General features: G+C 33.2%; 1 protein-coding gene across 2 annotated transcripts in view; it reads left to right on the top strand.

Moving 5' to 3' along the window:
• The window catches only part of LOC132748127 (D-glucuronyl C5-epimerase-like), a 78,650-nt gene that overhangs the window by 9,365 nt on the left and 49,508 nt on the right, over positions 1 to 19,777 (top strand). Inside the window, exon 2 of one of the 2 annotated variants that reach the window (XM_060737669.1) lies at positions 11,922 to 12,072. The gene's annotated coding sequence lies outside the window, so the exon portion shown is untranslated. Of the gene's footprint in view, positions 1 to 11,921; positions 12,073 to 12,120; positions 12,495 to 19,777 lie in introns of those variants that run through there. The other variant, XM_060737670.1, reaches the window with a different exon arrangement.

Here is a 19,777-nt window from a genome sequence, read left to right as displayed (position 1 = left end):
AGTTATGGTTTTCGTTTTTATACTTATGGAAGTCAAAATACTTCTTTGTTGATTTCACAATCATTGCTACTTTCTTTAAATGATAATAGCTTCTTACATGCTCTTAAACCATTATTTACCTCATGTTTGCCTTTTCTAAAGATTCACCCTTTCTAAAGAAGCAAAAGGTTATTTGTTTCTGAGGTATTCTGTGCATTTAAACAACATGTCCAGGTGATTGTGACCTTTTCAGGTCATTTCTTTGACTCTGTCATCAAGCTTAAATAGGCACATGTTCAGCGTATTTTATCGGAGGTTATTTTTGCCCAAATCTATGTCAAGCAGCAGCTTGTTTAGTCAGTTTGAGATGAAAGCTTGCAGGTTATCAGAAAGTCAACATGATGTAGATAAATGTGGCAGTAAATAAAGATATGGAGGACAGAGGCATTGGGCTACTGTAACAACTTGTAATATTATCAGCCCATTTAGCTTAAGCCCTGTTTTTTTATGACTTTAATGTTTGTTTGATGAGAAGGAAATGTTTTTAACTATGTGTATTTCAATTGTCTGTTTCTAGATAGTGTTCAAGGAATAGAAAATTATAATTTTTCCTTTACCCTGGTTTTGGTTTAAGCCTTTTTTTATGCAATTTGTTTTCTTATTCCATAAAATGTAGGTCAGTTGAATGAAGACAGAGAAATATTAACTTGATTTATTCCCCTTGTTGAAATTTGGAAATTATTTCATGGCAGATCATAATGTTTTACACATAAAAGAAATGACTTTAACTGTTAAGGATACAATAATGTTTTACAATTTGACTGTCAATTTGAAGATCATTTTTTGCTTAATTAAGCCTCAGTTACTAAATGGATGAAATTAGCTTTGCAACGATTTTCATCTTTTTGTCATTTTGCATAATATTTTTGGGTATATGAACTGTGTTTTTTCACACAAGTTGTTAGTCTAGACATACATCAAATAGGGTATCCGGACAATCCCCCTCCCGGACGATTCCCCTCCCAGTAAATTTGAATGTTTTTTCACAACCCGGACATTTCCCCTCCCGTTATTTTTTTACGGCAGACAATTCCCCTCCCGTTCTTTTATCAACCCGGACAATTCCCCTTCCGTTCTTTTAACAACCCGGACAATTCCCCTCCCGCTGTTGTCAGAGCGGGCAATTTCCCTCTCGTGGCTATTGAATATATATGTTATATAATACTGTTTATTTGAAAGGTATATACATTTTTGCAGCGGCAAAAACAATAAAAGAACAAAAAAATTAAGCTGTAGTTTCTTGCAAAGAATATATTATGCACATGTTATAGTAAGTTGAACTGTCATCATCGTCATTAAATGAATTAGAAAATCATATTCACCATATTGAATCAGTACATGAAGTCCTAACACAAAATAATCAGTGGATCATTTTTGATTTTAATATATGATTGGAACACATTTGTAGGAATATTCTCCTTCATTTTTAATTGGGTTTTGCAATCAAAGGACACATTTAACTAAGGGCGGCAATGATTAAAGATTTTTATTGACAGTTTTTTTTATCTTAAGCAGCGGCGGCAAATGATAAAAAGGCGGAATAAATGTCACTTTTGTGAAATAATGATTGTTAAAAGTTCCGATCTTTAACAGTTTATTGTTAAGAGTAAAAACTGTCATCTTTAATAAGAATTGTTTTAACATTTACTTATACGCAATGTGAAAAAACGGGAGGGGAATTGTCCGCTCTGCTAAAAAATGGGAGGGGAATTGTCCGCTCTGCTAAATTAACGGAAGGGGAAAAGTCCGCCCTATTAAAATAATGGGAGGGGAAATGTCCGAGTTGTGAAAATAATATGGAAGGGGAATCGTCCGGGAGGGGGATTGTCCGGGATTCATCAAATAGCAGGCATTTTTTTTAAAAATCTTCAAGTTAATAAACCTCAGTTCAATATTTGAGCCGTGTCATGACAAAACCAACATAATGGGTTTGCGACCAGCATGGATCCAGACCAGCCTGCGCATCCGCGCAGTCTGATCAGGATCCATGCTGTTCGCTTACAAACCCTATAACAAGTAGAGAAACTCAGATAGCGAACAGCATGGATCCTGATCAGACTGCGGGGATGCGCAGGCTGGTCTGGATCCATGCTGGTTGCAAACGCATTATGTTGGTTTTGTCATGACACAGCTCATTTGTTTCTATTCAAAAGTTGTTCAATTTTAACAATTATGTAACAATGTAATATAACCATGTATGTTTTGTTACTTTTAAGTTTTACCCCATCAACTACCATACACCATCAACTGCCCTATTTTTTGCTTAATTTTTTAAGCTGATTCAGAATTGAATTCGAAGACCAATATTTTTACTTTGGTGGTTTTAAGATTAGGTGTCATTCTTGTGGTGAATGATGAAAGAATTATACTTTTCATTGAGGTAGTTTATACTTTAAGAACAGCAACTGCTCTTACCTTGCAGACAAGGATGTTACATTTTAGCTGGCTGTTACATTTAGCTATTGTCATTTGTAAAATGGTAGAATTATTATAATAAAGTTTCTAATTTTAGGGGCAGGCATTTCTTTATTTGTTCATAATGATATTTATATAAATTAAATTCTTGAAAATTTCCATTTGTTTGTACAAGCTGTGGGTATTAAGGACAATTGATTCCGCCGCCCCTGAAGGGGTAATTTGATCTTCATCCCCATTATGTTTTATGTTTCTCTGTTTACAGGAGCTGCATTTTGTTCTTTTGTATCTGCAGTATTATATTAGCCCAATGTCTGGCATGATGTACTAATGTTCTAGGTCTCTGTCCGTACATAAAGACATCTGTTACAGTGTCTTGTACACTGACTAGACCACCTGTCTGATAATTTGAGATGGATTTTAGGGATACACTTTGGTTGTAAACCATTGCAATTATTTTACGAGGGTTTTTAAAGCCTTTAAGAATGTAATGAAGTTTCTTGAGGTGTCCAAGAAAAATATTTTAATGCTTGTCATTCAAAACCTATTTTAAAGCTGCATGCCTCAATTGTAAGATTTTAAGAACAAAAGTAAAAATATTTGCAACAACAGTACTCAAGTTATAATATACATGTTACATAAACTGAATGAATGTTAGTTATTAAATAGTCCAGTGCTGCATACTTTTAAATGTATTTGGGCTGTGCAATTATAATTGATAAATTTATTAGCATAAACATGGTCCATAAAATAATCACAAAAAAAAAAACCAAAAAAATGATGGGAGGATTTTTAATTAATTTTTTCACTAAAGATTCTAAGTATTCTGTGAAAATAATTTGCCAAACAAAAATACACTCTGTAGTACTATACAATCACGGTCTTCCAATGAGCCCCAAAAAATTTGCAGCCTAAATGGGACTCGAACCTGGGACCTGTGATACCGACTGAGCTATCCAGCTGCTTACATCTTCTCCATTAATAACGTGAACAGGCGTGATCCATAACATTAACACAGAATTTGCAGTTTCCAAAAATTGAATAATATAACCCATTAAAAGATTATGAACAAGTGCAAGGACTGCAGAAAAAAATAGATGATCACTGTATTGGGAAATTATGCACTGACTTTTAATTATTTATTTATTATCATTGATTTTGGCACAGTCGATCCATTCAAAGTTTAACACATTTCCTTAATATTAAAAAAACAAAATTTCAGCTATCGGCAATTTATATAGATATATAGACTAGTAAGACTGCACAGATATGTTAGATGGCCTAGTTCTTTTCTAGGGGCAAAGTCTAATTTGAACTTTGGCTAAATCGACTTTGGTTTTATACAGGAGAATCTAAAACCAGAGCTAAAGGAAACAATTATGTCTTAATTAAGTTTTCTGAGCTTGTTGACTTTATCTTTTTAGATTAATAAATGCACAGATTTTTTAATGTTCTAATTTTGATTCAGTAGAGAGTTATATCTTGAAATAAAAATGAATAATATTAAAGCTATAGTATCATTAGTAAGCCTCTAAGTAAATGTTAAGTTATCTCTGTGGCATGTGTAAATTAAATTCTTATAAAACCAATGAAAATCTTTAACCTTAGGCCCGCTGCTATAAATGTGACTCGTGTTGAGTACAGACCAAGATCACAGCCGGCACATCCATGGTCTTAAAAAGTTCTAAAAAAAAGAATATTATCATGGGGGCCTATCACTGTCTGTATACATGCTTATTAGTGAAGTAATAAAATTAGTGGACAAACTCACGGCTTTCTAACAGGGTAATCAAACTATTCAACCATACAGTACATCTGTCCCCTGCCCCATGTTTAGAAATCGGCAACAATGACGTCCACGAGGGGAAGCAATAAGATGACATTCTTTGCTCATTTTATTAAAGCCGGAGTGTCAAAATGTCTCGACAATAATTGCATGGTTGTAACCAGTCACATTTTTGACACAGACAAAATAAAATATACAATAATTTAAGCAGTTAAAATGGTACAAAACTGTATCTTAACGAAATATTTTCATAAAATTCATCAACAGTAAAATTCTATTAATTCCATTATCTTATGGTTGATTCTTGAATATGTTAATTGTAACATAGAATGTCTGTAAATATTTATAAATACACTTGATTATTAAATGAATACATTTAAATAATCTGAAATAAAGTTATATTACTGAGACTTTTCCATAGATGAATTATATACATGTAATACTTTAATATTTTTGCCCTGCTTGGATTTTTTTAAGTTTTACAGTATTCCAAGTTTAAAGCTACATGCCTCGAGATGTGTCAAAATTGTTCAATAAAATCAAACTTAAGAAATGTTTACTAAAATTTTAGGAAAGTAAAAAGTTTCAAGATTCAAGTAATATTTTACGTGTTCTGTGCGATTAATGACTCAGTTACTTAACAACTATATTTCTACTGCGTTACTAATGCAGTAAGGGCAATTTATGTATATTTTGACCACTTTTTGGGCAATTTACGGGGGTTGGAAGTGCCATTGAAAATTTGTAAATAGCTTCCTTTTGGTTACTTCACAATATTAAACATTCAGATACCTTTTCAAATTTTCATGAAATTAGAATAAATCTGGAGGCGTACTGCTTTAAGGTTACATAACTTAAATTTATCAAATATTTAATTGTTACATCGTTTTAAACAGTATATATTCAAATTCAATGACAAATGGACAGTTCGTTAAAAGATGCTATGACATGGTTGTGTTTATCTGCATATAGATACCTTTGCAGTCATTAATAGGCCAGTTTAGGCCAGTTCAAATGGAGGTGTAGTCATGAATAAGATTGTTGACTTCAAACCACTTGACGCCTTTGCCCCTCCTTGCTGTGGGTTCAAATCCCATCAGGTACCTTTAGGATACTCTCTTGTGAGGAAGCTCATAGTCCAGCTAGCTTTAAGAACATCCTTGGATCCACTCTGGTGGGTGTTCATGCCTTAAATAATGCATGGAGTCAGGCACCTGAGGTTTTCCTCCCCAAGTAAGACTGGAAAGTAACCGTATAGGATCTTAACCATGTTGGCGTGGCATACAGGTTTGAACCAGTCAAGCGTTGAAACAGATTTTAAGGACTAAAGGTGCGACAGCAAAGAGATGACAGTCTTTTGGATATTACAGGGGGTATTGTGAAGCGTTTGGTGTGAAATATTTCTTTCTCCTTTACTTGTATGAGAGACAAGTTGGGTTGAATAAAACAGTGTTAATATGACAGTTAGCTGGGCAGTATGGCCACAGGTTATAATCAACACTCGCCAGCCGAGCTGAATAGTTTCACAAAGCCTGTTGTCATAGATGGTGAACATATTCTTCTTTTGTACTGGTTTCTCGCCCCTTTTATTCTGTCTCGGATTAGAATCAAGTGTCACGGGGATGGTATCACGGGGGATGACACTATAATACTGATGCTGGGACACATTCTGAATTGATCATTTTCGAAAGGTAACCAGTCTGGCCGAGCATAGTAAATCACTGATTGACACCTGAAATGTTAAAGGAGCCTTAATTTAATGGACACTCCAAATGTATTTTCCTGTTTATGTTTTTCTGATATAGAGCAGTGTCTTAATTAGAACTCGTAACGCTTTGTCTTTGACATAAGTGTTTGTCATATACAGAGTAAAAAATATAGCTGATAAAGAGCAGTGTCTTAATTAGAACTACGCTTTGTCTTTGACATAAGTCTTTGTCATATACAGAGTAAAAAATATAGCTGATAAAGAGCAGTGTCTTAATTAGAACTACGCTTTGTCTTTGACATAAGTCTTTGTCATATACAGAGTAAAAAATATAGCTGATAAAGAGCAGTGTCTTAATTAGAACTACGCTTTGTCTTTGACATAAGTCTTTGTCATATACAGAGTAAAAAATATAGATATAAGATTTTTTTTTTTTAGGGCAGTCTTATAATTTAAGCCTCATAATGATGACTTGTTAACTTAAGACTAAACCAAGGTGTGTATTATGTGAAGAAAATTCAAAGCTTGTTTCTTGTTGATCATCTGATAAAGTTATGAATAATTTCTTGTTAAAACTTTTCATTGTCTTTAAATGTAACATTCTCAATCATTAAACGTGTCAGCTTTCAAAGTTTTTGTGAAATCCTGAACAAAAATAAAGGAATTTTCTTTTATTTTTACTTCTATTGACTCAAGTTGACAGATAACCAAATAATCTCAGGTTCAATCATGACTGCCAAAGGTATCCAAATAGATTCTAATGACCACTAGAATTCTTTCCAATTTTTTCAATTGATCTGTAATCATCCTTACTTCTTTAATTGTGAGATTTTGAAGGATTGAAAGACTGACTTTTGTTACTGTTTCCATTTTCCGAGTGGTTTCAAATTACATCGTAAACAAAAGATCATTTTAAATGATCGCAATGACCTCCCATCTGATACTCTTCAATCCTGGAAGGTTAAAAAGGCACCCATTTGAGATACTCTTCGTGGCTAGAAGGTTGAAAAGGTCTCATTTCTTTAATGTAACTGTTGCAAGTTGGAAGTAATGAAGCTTGAGATTTCAATGTTGTTGCTGTTAAAAGAAAAACTTGATGTGAGGGGAGATACTGAACTTTTCTGTAATTTATTTCAAATGAGCATTTTGCTTACAGACAACGGCCTGTTCAATTTACACAACTGCCATTTAGTCAGAATTTTTCATAAGCTATTGGGCTAAAAATTCTCATCATTTTAACTTCAATTATAATACCACATACACCATGAGTATTCAGAGTTAAAGACAATGTATCGAAAAAAAAAAAAAATTTGAGAGAATCATAATGCGCTCATATAAAAATACAGTATACATCACAATATTTCTGAATTAGGAATTATGTAGATGTAAAAATGTTTTGCAAATAGTTTCTAAACGATAGACTATCTACATTTTTTTCATGGAAAATTGTGTTCCAATTACCCACAATTAGTAAGCCAGAAATGGCATTGCTAATGAGTAGTTAGTATATAGATTAGGAAATATAGTAATTTGGGAAATGAATGTGTTGCATAAGGATTTCTAAGAAAATCATCATCTATTACTTTTCTGGAACAATAGATATAATATTAAATAAAAATTATGTATCAATGTTATCATTTTCGCAAGTTTTCAATCCACCAGGACTCCGCCTGGATCGTCCTGGGCTCTGCCGGGGCTGTGCCTGGATCGACCGGGGCTGTGCCTGGGTCAACCGGGGCTCTTCCGGCGTCATCCGGGAACGACCGGGAAAGCACCGGCATGAATCGTAGCTTCACCTGGGCTCTGTCTGGATGGTCTGAAGCGCATCCTGGGTGGTTAGTTAGGAATTACCATGGTGCTGCCGGGTTAAGTGTGACCGCAACAATAATTTCACCCCGGAGTAAGTGAGACCGCAGCTTAAATGAAAGCAATTAAAAAGATCCGCCAATCGCTTATTAAAGGAAAGAATGCTTACAGGTAATTTAAAATAGACCTGTTTTACTTGAATAAATACTTAAGATATTGATAATGCCGTTTCCCTCTATTGTTGATGTCTTATATATATAGATAACACGTCTGATTTAATGGTGGCATTGCTCCCACTTTCACCAGATTGTCATCTGTCTAATTGGTTTGAAAAGTTTTATAATGGAAAATGAATAAAAAGTATGAAGGAATTTAAAGATTAAAGAAGCTGTCTCACACGTTGTTGTGATAGAATTATGTTCTCTTACAGTAACTCCTACCCTCCTTAATGTCTGAAATGGACTTGTCCAATCTCTTTCAATCTGGACAAAACCATTCATTTTTTAGGGAAGATTTAAAAAGTACCGAGTGCTCTTCAACCATGATCAGACAGCACTGAAAAGAAGTACTGATTGATTATAGCATAAAGTGCATTATGGGTGCAATCTTTTGCCACCAGCTGGTGAAAGAGCTTTTGTGATTTAAGAGAGGTGTTACTAATGTTTCAAGTTTAAAATCATACAGAATTTAAAATGGTGGAGGAAGACTTCTAGTGGCATTCCCCTGGTTAACTGAATTGGGAGAGCATGGGAGTTGTAATAGTCCAGAGATTTTTACATAGGATGTGTATGGCTCACAGCAATTAAGGTCATTAAAATTACTTCAAACCACTTGCCTCTCATCATTGGATTGATCTGCATAAGTATCTTTGAATTGTTCATGTGAGAAAACTATCAAGCTAGCTTACAGAACATCAGCAAGAGTAATGTTTGTGCCTAATATAATGCACAAAGGGGCACCAGTCCTGAGGTCTTCCTCCACCAGGAAAGCTAGATGGTTGCAATATGACCTATAATGACTTGGTACCATGTAAAAACCAACAAACAAACAAAGAAATAAATACATGTAAAAACTTTTTCCATTTGTATATCTGTGGCTGTGTTGCTTTAAGTAAAGGGTTGTTTAAAGAACCTGAGACCATTATATCTGCTGACTATAATATTATATAGAATACAAGTGACTCTGTTGTGTATTCTTTCTTGTATCATTGTGCGTATTTACAAAAGGGTTTCTAGATAAATCGTGAAATATAGAACTTGATTAGCAATAAATGGAGACTATCCAATATTTATTAACATAAGTGGTTTGGTTAGATAAATTACAGAATCAAATTGGACAAATTTTCCTTTTTTGCCTATTGTAAGGGTGACGGAATGGGAATTGAATGGCCATGAAATTTTTGTGTAAGAATGAAAGCTGTATTGCTTCAATCAAGGAGATATGTTGAAGATTGATTGAAATAAAATTGGCCGCAATTTGAATGGGATGGTACTTGAAAGGAAATTGAATGTAAATATGAGCTTGTCCTTACTCCTCCCAGTTGAGGTATCGTCTAAGATAACTAAGACGGAATCCATGGTGATGTGCCGACTGTTGGAGGTAAATTGACGAACTTGATGGTACTTGTGATGAACTCTATATCACTAGATATGTTGATTTTACATAATGTTATTTGACAGCTTAGGATTTTAAACATGTATTATAATTAGGCGATATTTTGTGATCAGGTATAAAGACGCATTTATATATATCTATGTATAATATAATCTTTTTTTTCTCTTCTTTTTAATCTTTTCATTTAATATGAAAATATATAAATTTTAGGTAATGTCAGGACGGCTGAATGGTTGAAGGGTTCATCAACTATAAAAATTATATACAAGTATGGTTGACAGTATAATAGGCTGTTTTAATTATTTCAGACTCTAAAAAGGTTTAAAAGGCGAGTTAATAGAAAAGTCAGTGTCAAATTGAATGTTGGACAAATGCATTTTATAAAATTGTTGTGGAAATTTTCTAGAATAAAATTTTAATATATTCTAATTATATAACACAAAAAAAAGAAAAATGCCAGTTTTTAAACTTGTTTGGCTCATTCTTATTGAAAATCACATTCTAGTGACAAGTGCCCCAATTTGAATAAATTCAATTGATATTAAACCGATCTTGCAATGTTCACAAGCAACATATAAATTAAATAAATTGTGGTATAAACATATAATTATGAAAATTTATAGCCCCATTATATCAATGTAACAATGGTAAGTGTCTTAATTCGGTTTTTTACCCCTACATGGTAAGACCACCAGAATAGACAGGTTTACATAGAATGAAAAGTTTATGCGAAAGTTTCACGGTTTATGTAAATAAAGAAAACAATAAAAAAATATCTTTTGTACTCAACTAAAGATTTCAAGTTTGGAGTTTCTCCTTAAACTTCAAATCACTTCTTTCATTCTTAGCTCACCTGAGCACAATATGAGATTGCCCTGTGCCTGGCATAATGGCTGCCTATGGGCACGAAAAGCAGCTTGTGTTGTCCAGTACTAGACCATGATCCCTGTCATCAGTCATGCCCTATTTAATTAAAGGGTTTATTTTAAAGTGGTGATAATGAACCTCCATGCAATTTTCACAGAGTATTAGGCAAAGATATGAATTTTGAACTGAAAGTATGTCAGCTGCCAATAAGCACTTAACATAATAGTAAACCAAGACAAAACGAAAAAGTTAGGTTGCACCAATGAGGTTTTTAGTCTGCAAAGGTGGCCACAGTTCAAACTGTATCTTCGAATTAGTAGCTCATACATACTTGTACCCATGCTTATCACTGCCTCTTTTAAATGTCAGGCCACTTCCCTAGTCTTCAGGCAGGACATTGGCTGTGTTGAGGTGCAAGTTCAGCTCGACAGGTCCACAGGTGCAAGTCCTGGTCTTTCATCCCCAGTTCTTCATATCTTCTGCTCTGTGCCCCTCCACCATGTACACATAACTGAGGAGGAGAGGCTACCTTGGATGGTCCTCTAATGTTGGGATGAAGTTTCAGGGGTAACTGGGTTCGAGGTCAAGGTCATAAAATTGTGTTTTTATGTATTGAATAAATCAAAATAGGTCATTCTGTTAATGTTAAGGCTGTTGTTTACTTAGGGCAATAATGAATGCTGTGATTGTTGTCTATGAGACTTGTTGTTTTGATAGAAACATTGACTGCTGTTGTTGTTATTAATCTGCTTAGTTTACTACACAGTCCTGTACTCGTTGTGGTAGCTGCTGACTTCTTTTGTTTGATCATCCATAATCATGTACGCTTTTGTTTGATTACTGTATCACATTGAATAGTTTTTACATGTATTACATACATGTATAATACTCTATGGCTTTTAATTGCCATTGCCAGCCTCTGTGTCCAATATGAAGCACTGGTAGACTGTGTCTGGCCTTTGGCTCAAAATATTTAAATGATTTTTATGGTATCAAACATATTTTGATGAAACATTTTATGAATTAAGAACTTATCAACTGGTCAATAATCTTAACTTTATGACCTCACTACAAAATAATTCCTACTGTCTTCATTACAGTAATTGGCCAGCACAGTGACTGTGAAATAAATAGTCATAATGTGCCAACTGTTAAATCCTGGGAGCTCAACAGCTGACAAGTGTGGTATTTATACGTGTTGCCTGGCAACCCTAGAATTAACCATATTGGATTGAAGGGGCATATGATTGTCATTAATTTCGCCTTTAAGTTCTTGACCCTCCATCAATACCACAGCAGGAGGATTAACATCCCATACAAATATAATACCTAATAAGAGTATGTTACCATGTGACAGTGACAGAGTTTTAATGTTTTTAGCCTGATCTCTTGGGTCATTCAGGGGTCAACCCAGGAGATTTTATAGATTAGATTTGTTACAATAATCTAAATAGTGTTTGTTTTTCATTATTTTGATACTACTGTTTCTGTTTTCTTGTTATGATAGAATTTACATTGAAGAGGGGAAAAGAAAACAACACACACTTGATAATAGAAGAAAACACAATCAGTATGAAATGTGTAAATTAATCTTTGTCCCAAGTTGTGATTTTCATAAATTTAATTGCAAATAACCCGCATTTCATCCATTTCTGCAGTGATCAAAGTGTATTACTCTATTTTCAGTGTTTACAGCTGAGTTTGTGACCTCCGACCAATCACGTTACTCTAAATGTTACCATGAATGGAAAAAAGGTGGTCCTTGTGAGACTAGGCAGCCAATCAAAATGAGTGTTACATGAATAAGTGAGAAGTGTGGGCTGTTTTAAGTAAAGAGGTATGTAAAGTTTATTGTAAATAGTAATAGATATAATACAGTCAGATGTGTGTCATCCATTCAAGTGTTTATCGTTTTATGGTGAATAAAAAGCTACGTAGGATATTGTAGTAACATTTCCGATTTGTGACAATTTGTGACCACATAAAAAAACCAACCAATAATAGATTTTCTATTTTAAAAAAACAACATTGTTCACTACAGGAGTGAGAAACTATTTCCTGTTTAGGATTAATCTTCACAGATATATAGATATAATAGACTTAATAACTATAATATTACTAACTTGATAAAGATTAGGATTTTATAAAGGTGACTAGGTTTTTAAATTTTGAACTCAAAATTTGTGTCGAGGGATCAAAGTGTTTAGTGTGTGGTATACCGTTTACAGTATACAGTGGAGAGATCGTAGATAAAAACAGGTAACCGTTTCCCACGTGTCTTTAATTTGTACACTAAATATAATGAGAACAAATAAAGTAATTGTTGCAATGTTTGATATGGAAAGGAAAGAACGGTGACATTTTTGGTCGGGTTTTAAATGAATTGTACAAATTGCTACAAGGGAAATGTTTTTCTTGTTCTTTGTAATATAGGTGATGTGTCAGTCTGGGTTTTAATTAATGGCATTTCTGTTGATATTTTACATAAAGGTTGATTTGGTGACATTTACTGTAGCTTTGGTGGTATAACCTTTTAAACTTGACATTGTTGGGAGAATAATAAAACTGCAGTTTTGTTTATACTATTAGTATGGTATTAAGTTTTGACAGCCTTGAATCGCATGTGTAATAAATTCACTGCTGAAAAAAAAATGGAGGTTTTTGAATGACCTCAGGTTTGAAAAGAGAGAACTCACCTTTTTGTACTTAATGATATACAGTATGTATATAATTGAGATAAAAGAATAATTACTTATAGAGTCTGCTTAATTTCTTTAATGGACTTGTCCAGCTTCCATTTTTACCTGTCCATAATCATTTTTCGGGATACTAAGGTGACAATTTAGAAAGTTTGGTCGATAATAAAAGGTTAAAGGTTATTTAAGGTTGGAAGTAGGGTCATGATATTTAAGGTTATAATCAAAGCATCCAGATATTAACTTAAGACTTTGTTTAATCAACAATCAGTTTCAGTATCATTACTTCATGCCAGCCTGTATCAGGATTTTTATTATACAATGTACTTTTATACAAAGTCTATTATATAACCAATAAAAGTCGAAGTTAAAAAAAAAGTCTGTTATAATCAGATTATGAGAAAATAAAGATATAAACATTGGTGGCAATTTTCAGATCCGAGTTTGAATCTCAGCATGTTAGCACGGAGTTGTGGCCTTTTATCAGGAACATTTACAACGTAATGAGCTGTGAGAAATATGTAATTTAGAATTCCATGGTAGGGTATCTTGTTAATATATCATATAATATTGTACCAGACTTTACAGGTCTGGTAATAAATTGGCGAGTGTCTGTCACGGAATGTACTGGTATTACTACTGTACATCATTAATAACATGTAGAGCAAATGTTGTGATACTGTAGTGTTTTGTTAATTTGTAAATTATTTTTGTATTACGAAACATTCAGGAGCGTCTCTCGATCATTGCAAACAATGGGTCATTGATATTGTATATCGGGATAATTATTTTAGTTTCTTGGGGCTAAGTTAATATAATGTGGGAGTTTAAGTTACATTATTACAATAATGCAATAGATTTCAGAGTATGTTCTTGCAAATTTCTGGTAATTATTTATGTACCTATATCTGATAAGGGTGTAATGTTTGAGGTGGTGGGTGGGGGGGACTTAAGTCACATCAAAGTTTAAAGTTATTTTGGTCATATGGCAACTGTTTTACTTTGAGATAGATATATAATTTAATTGTATATATAGCACATGTTTCAATCTCTGTAGGTGTTAAAATACACTAGCAAAAGTATCTGCCTTCTATGTCAAAATCTATAATGTCAATGTTGATGTTTAACCCAAACAAACAAACAATTATTTAAAATGAAGTTTGGGGTTAGGGGAGGTGTAGGGTCGGAGGGAAGGTTAAAAGTCAGTTTGTAAATGGGATAACATGTAAGTGTATATTGATTAACAGTCATGATATTATTAACAGTCAGTAAAATTATATGCGCAAATTATGATTCATGTTTCCTGTTAAACTACAAAAAAAGATTTTAATTACAGCACAGACAGTGGGGCTCCCGCTGTTTATTAAATGATGTTCATCAGGTAGAGGATTTTTTTTCCCCGATTTATTTTTCCGAGAAAATGAAAAAAAAAAATTTGTTCGCCATGTTCACTCGTTTTGTAATTACTTAATAACTTGGCTGAGATTACATGGAAAACATGAGTGAAAAGGCTTTTTATATGGTAACTAGAAACATTTTTGCTATTGATGATCTTAATTAAACTTTAAAGCTAACGCTGGCTGCAAGTAACAGAATTTACCAACGGATGTCTTTCTGTGATATCTGTCCAATGGAATGTCACGAAATTGAGGTAAATTTTGTTAAAAATTGAAATTTAGTTAAATTTTGTTAAAAATTTTAAGTATGAGTCATTTTAATAGAGTGACATTTAAGATACAAAGCATTTGTTTGACTTAATTAATGTTGAAACATATATAAAATATCTGGTCATGTATATGTATTTACCTGGGTCGTGCATGTTGTATTGTAACATTTAAGTATTATTGTTAAACCGTACTGAAACTTGAGCAGTCATTTTTAGCTCGACTATTCGAAGAATATGAGAGCTATTGTAGTCGCCCCGGCGTCGGCGTCGGCGTCCGCGTCGGCGTCTGCGTTGGTTAAAGTTTTTTGTAAAGTCAAATATCTCAATAATTACTTGAGATATTCAATTGAAACTTACAATACTTATTTATAGTAACAAGGTACATCAGATTGACAAGTTGGATAACTCTGCCTACAATATTGACAGAATTATGCCCCTTTTTAACTTAGAAATTTTGGTTAAAGTTTTTTGTAAAGTCAAATATCTCAATAATTACTTGAGATATTGAATAGAAACTTACGATACTTATTTATAGTAACAAGGTACATCAGATTGACAAGTGAGATAACTCTGTCTACAATATTGACAGAATTATGCCCCTTTTTAACTTAGAAATTTTGGTTAAAGTTTTTTGTAAAGTCAAATATCTCAACTATTGCTTGAGATATTCAATTGAAACTTACAATACTTATTTATAGTAACAAGGTACATCAGATTGACAAGTTGGATAACTCTGCCTACAATATTGACAGAATTATGCCCCTTTGGAACTTAGAAATTTTGGTTTAAAGTTCTTTTGTAAAGTCAAATATCTCAATTATTGCTTGAGATATTCAATTGAAATTTAAAATACTTTTTTATAGTAACAATGTACATCAGTTTGCAAAATTGCATAACTCTGCCTGCAAAATTTGAAGAATTATTTGCCCTTTGAAACTTAGAAATTTTGGTTAAAGGTTAAAGGTCTTCAAAGATATTTACTTGAAACTTTACACATGCACTTAGGGTCATAATTGGAGGGTCATAATTGTATGTCACTGACCAAGTTTCATAACTCTATCTTGCATTAAGGCTGATTCATATCCCCTTTTCTACTTAGTCTCTTGGTTAATGTTAACATGCAAGTTTTACATATCTCAATAACTATTAAAGATATTTATTTAAAACTTCAACATATGCATTTAGGGTCATAATTGTAGGTCACTGACAAAGATCCATAATTCTATCTTGCATTTAGGCTGATTTTTCTCCCCTTTTTCAACTTAGAAATTCATGGTAAAGTTTTGCTTGTAAGCTGTTATCTCAATTACTACTGAAGGGTTTGTGCCTTTTTTGGGACAATTTTATGCATTCATAATAATAAAGCAGTGATTTACTTGATAAAACATCTTAATTAGAATCCCTTTGTACCTTTTCTGTCAAATTTTTGTATTCATAGGTAATTAGTATTATTATACTCAATAAAACAACCTTGTGACATTACCTTCCGAATAGTCAAGCCAATACTGTATAATTAGACTCTCTCTAAGGCCTATAACATGAATTTATTAAAAAAAAATTAGACCTTTTGTGATCTTAAAAAATTTAACATTATCAAGGCTCTTTTACTATCAAGCACTTAGAATAGTCGAGCGTGCTGTCCTTCCGACAGCTCTTGTTATTCAATAAAAAAGCAATTGAAGACGGTTTTCAACATCGGAGATATGGGTATTTAATTAAGAAGTAATTTGATAAAAATGTGTATATATGCTATACTATAAGCACTCCGGTTATATGATGAATGCTTGATGTTTATTTATGATAGGACATGGAGAGACCCTTGTGATGTTTGCATTTTTAGTGTTAGTTTAATTTAAAGTGATATTTGATCAGTCAGAGTTGGTACACATTTAAAGGTCGCTGTATCATGAATATAATGGTTTTGACCATACATTAACATAAACAGAAAAAAATGCTCATGAATGTTATAATATAGTATGGCATTTTCTTGTTCTGAGCCAAGTTTCTTAGGTTTTCGCCCCTTGGAACAATTTCTTAGGTTTTCGCCCCTTGGAACCATTTCTTAGGTTTTCGCCCCTTGGAACCATCATCGATGCTCTTAGCATCTATTTTTGGCTTTTGTGTTCTGTTGACGCAGCACTGCTGTCAGTTAAATGTTAGCTCTCCTTTTTCTGTCATGTTCTCAGCATAATTATTTAATAGTATTTCTCCACATTAGCATTTTGTTTCTGAGCCTTTTTCTCGTAATATACCTGTAGACTCTGTTTTCCTCGAGCTGTCATTTTCTCAGCATACATCTGTAAGCTGCTGTCAGTTTTTTAGCTGATTAATGTATTATTTTGTAAGTTTTCAAGTTTTATTTTTTCACCTATCAATTACTTAGAAACAGCAGGTGTGCAACATTCACAAGAAAGTTAAAGTCTTAGACTTCCTGAATAACTAATTTCTCTATATGATTACTATTAGTAAGTATAAGCAGTTTGCTGCAAATTTTTCCCAAATATGTCAATGTTAAATTTGAATGATACAATTTTTTTCTAAGAATATCTGAATAATTTGCAGCAATTTTCCCAAGGATCTTAATGTGAATTTTTCCCAAGTATGTTACTGTCTGTGCAATTTTTCCCATTGATCTCAAAACAGTGAATCATTACAAAATTTCCCAAGTATATTAATGTATAATTAGTAAAATGTTCCCCAAGGATCTTGATGTGCAACATAATGTTATATTCCCTAGTAATTGTAAATGACTTAATGTTGCAATTTTTCCCAAAGCTGTTAAACAGTATGTCATTGATATGCAGTTTTCCTAAGTATGTTAATGTCTAAACAGTGCAACTTTTATAGTAATCCAATGTCACCTTAATAATTGAAATGTAATGCAATTTTCCCCAGTCTGTTTATGTCTTTAATCATCAGCACAACTTTTCCCAAGTTAATGTTGATGTCTAAATAGTGCAATATGAACCACGGACCTTAATGTGTATCGTAAAGCAGTTTTCCCAAGTATGTTAATGTCTAAATAATGCAATTTTTCCCAAGGATGTTAATGTGTATCATAATGTTATATTCCCAAGTAATTGTTAATATCTAAATAGTGCAACTTCAGTGACATTTAGTATGGTGGCTGATTTGTACCACTTTTGCTTGTCACGTTGTCGCTGGTGTCGCTTTGTCGTCATGACGCTAGCGAAATATGCTAAAAGGTGCCTTGAGGCTTGTTGTCACGATGAGACATTCTCCCTTGGCTCAAAAGCAAGACGTGGCTCATTGGCGCTTTGAAGCCATGCGACAACATGATAGGAAGTCAATCATTTGATGTAAGCCAAGCGACATGGCGACAACACGCTGCACAATAATGCGCAGTTTGGTGCGTTTAGCAGCCACAAAACCAAAAGACGAAAACAATATTTCTTGTGTTGTAACAAGCGATGACACAACGCGCAAAGGTGTAACATAAATCAGTCATCATTATAAATTTAGAGTATTAAAGCCTCTGTATGTAAAAGCTAGTTTAATTAAAATAATTTTAACCTATAAAACACTTGACAAATGATAATCATGTATACAATTAAAACACTAAGTTGAACATAAGGTATATTTTATAATCTTTATTACATTGAAAATAGATACCTGGTTAATTTTTTATAAATTATTATACTATTTAAGTTTTTTATGTAACAATGAGATTTGGCTGTTACTCTGACTTCCTGCTGACTTCCTGCTGTTTATAAACTCTTCAGCTACTGAAGTCTCAATTCAACCGGTTAATAATTTTGAACCTCTACCTGTAGCTTACTTATTTACCTGCTTAATTATAAAACAATTAAGAGTTTCTGTTTTCAAGCACATGTGAAAAGCTCATCAATAATATTTACAGACAGTATTTATCAAATACAGCATGCAACAGTGCTGTTGTAAGGCTTTCATAAGTAATTAGCAATGAAGTTGGCTTTCTGTCTGGGTGGGTTTATATAGGGTACTGGGATGTTTTATGGACATTTTAGTTTCTTTAGTGTGTGCTATTGTATCAGAAAAGAATTAAAAGAGCAGTGAGAAACATTATTTTAAGCTATGACTCTCTGACACATTGTTGTTTGTGATTTCAATTGGGAACAGTGTGAATGTTTATGAGTAAGTAACTCCAGAAGAGAAAGTAACTCACAGATTATTGTACAAAAGTAAAGGTTTTGCCGTTTCCTTGAGACATTAATCCGGCCTGGCTGTGGTCTAGTTCAGGAGTTCCATGTAAAATGCTTCATGAATGACACTTTGGGAGAGTAGGCTTATAACACTAAGTCTTGATCATTATAATTATAGAATCATTCAAATATATAAGTCACATACCATAAATTATTTATACGAGGGTTGTCCCAAAAGTCCGTGACAAATTTTATAGCCGGTTCATTTTTAACGCCAATAGTAAATAATTCACACATATAACCGTTCAGTTTATTTTTTAACATTACAACAAATCATTTACAAAAAAATTACCCTAGTTACTTAGAAATTTTCAGTATTAACGACATTGGTTTTAGTAGCCGGCGCACGTCAAATAATTTACATTTTGTTATGAATAGGCTGAAATTAATTACGTATATTTCAAATATCTGATGTTGTGTCTGCACAATGTCACGTTGACTTCCTCTGCTGCTATGTTTAAATCATCTCTGAAAATATTAGTTAAATAACTTAAAAAACGAAAAAGATACGAATAAATTAAAATATCTCATATAAAATAGGAAAGTTAAAATGGCGACGTTCGAAGAATTTGCGGCGCAATGAACATGTCACTCAGGTTTCATGACTATTTTGAGATGACACATGTAATGATTTTCAACAAATATACCAAATATTACAGTTTAGCAACATATTCTGAGCATTTGTGTACAAAAGGCATGAACGGAACCAGAGTTTTGCGCAAGAAAAAGCGAAAATAAGGAAAACACGGATAGGAAGACCGATCTTCGTCGCCTATTTCCTACAGCTAAAAACAGGAGTAACGAGACCGGAAGTTTGCGTATAGCAAAAATTAATGTATGCCATCCAAACACTCAACAGACATTAACAAGCACATGATTTAAGTCAGAAATTGACGATTTATGGGTACCATTATTGCGTTGAAAGCCATTGAGAGTATTTGAAAAAGGCGCCTTATATAGATTGAACGCCGTCTTTGA

This window comes from Ruditapes philippinarum, unplaced genomic scaffold (assembly GCF_026571515.1).
Source record: "Ruditapes philippinarum isolate M1 unplaced genomic scaffold, ASM2657151v2 ctg3276_1_1_1_1, whole genome shotgun sequence".
NCBI lineage: Eukaryota > Metazoa > Mollusca > Bivalvia > Venerida > Veneridae > Ruditapes > Ruditapes philippinarum.
Note: the sequence above shows the minus strand (reverse complement) of the source record. Positions and strands in the feature narration are given on the sequence as shown.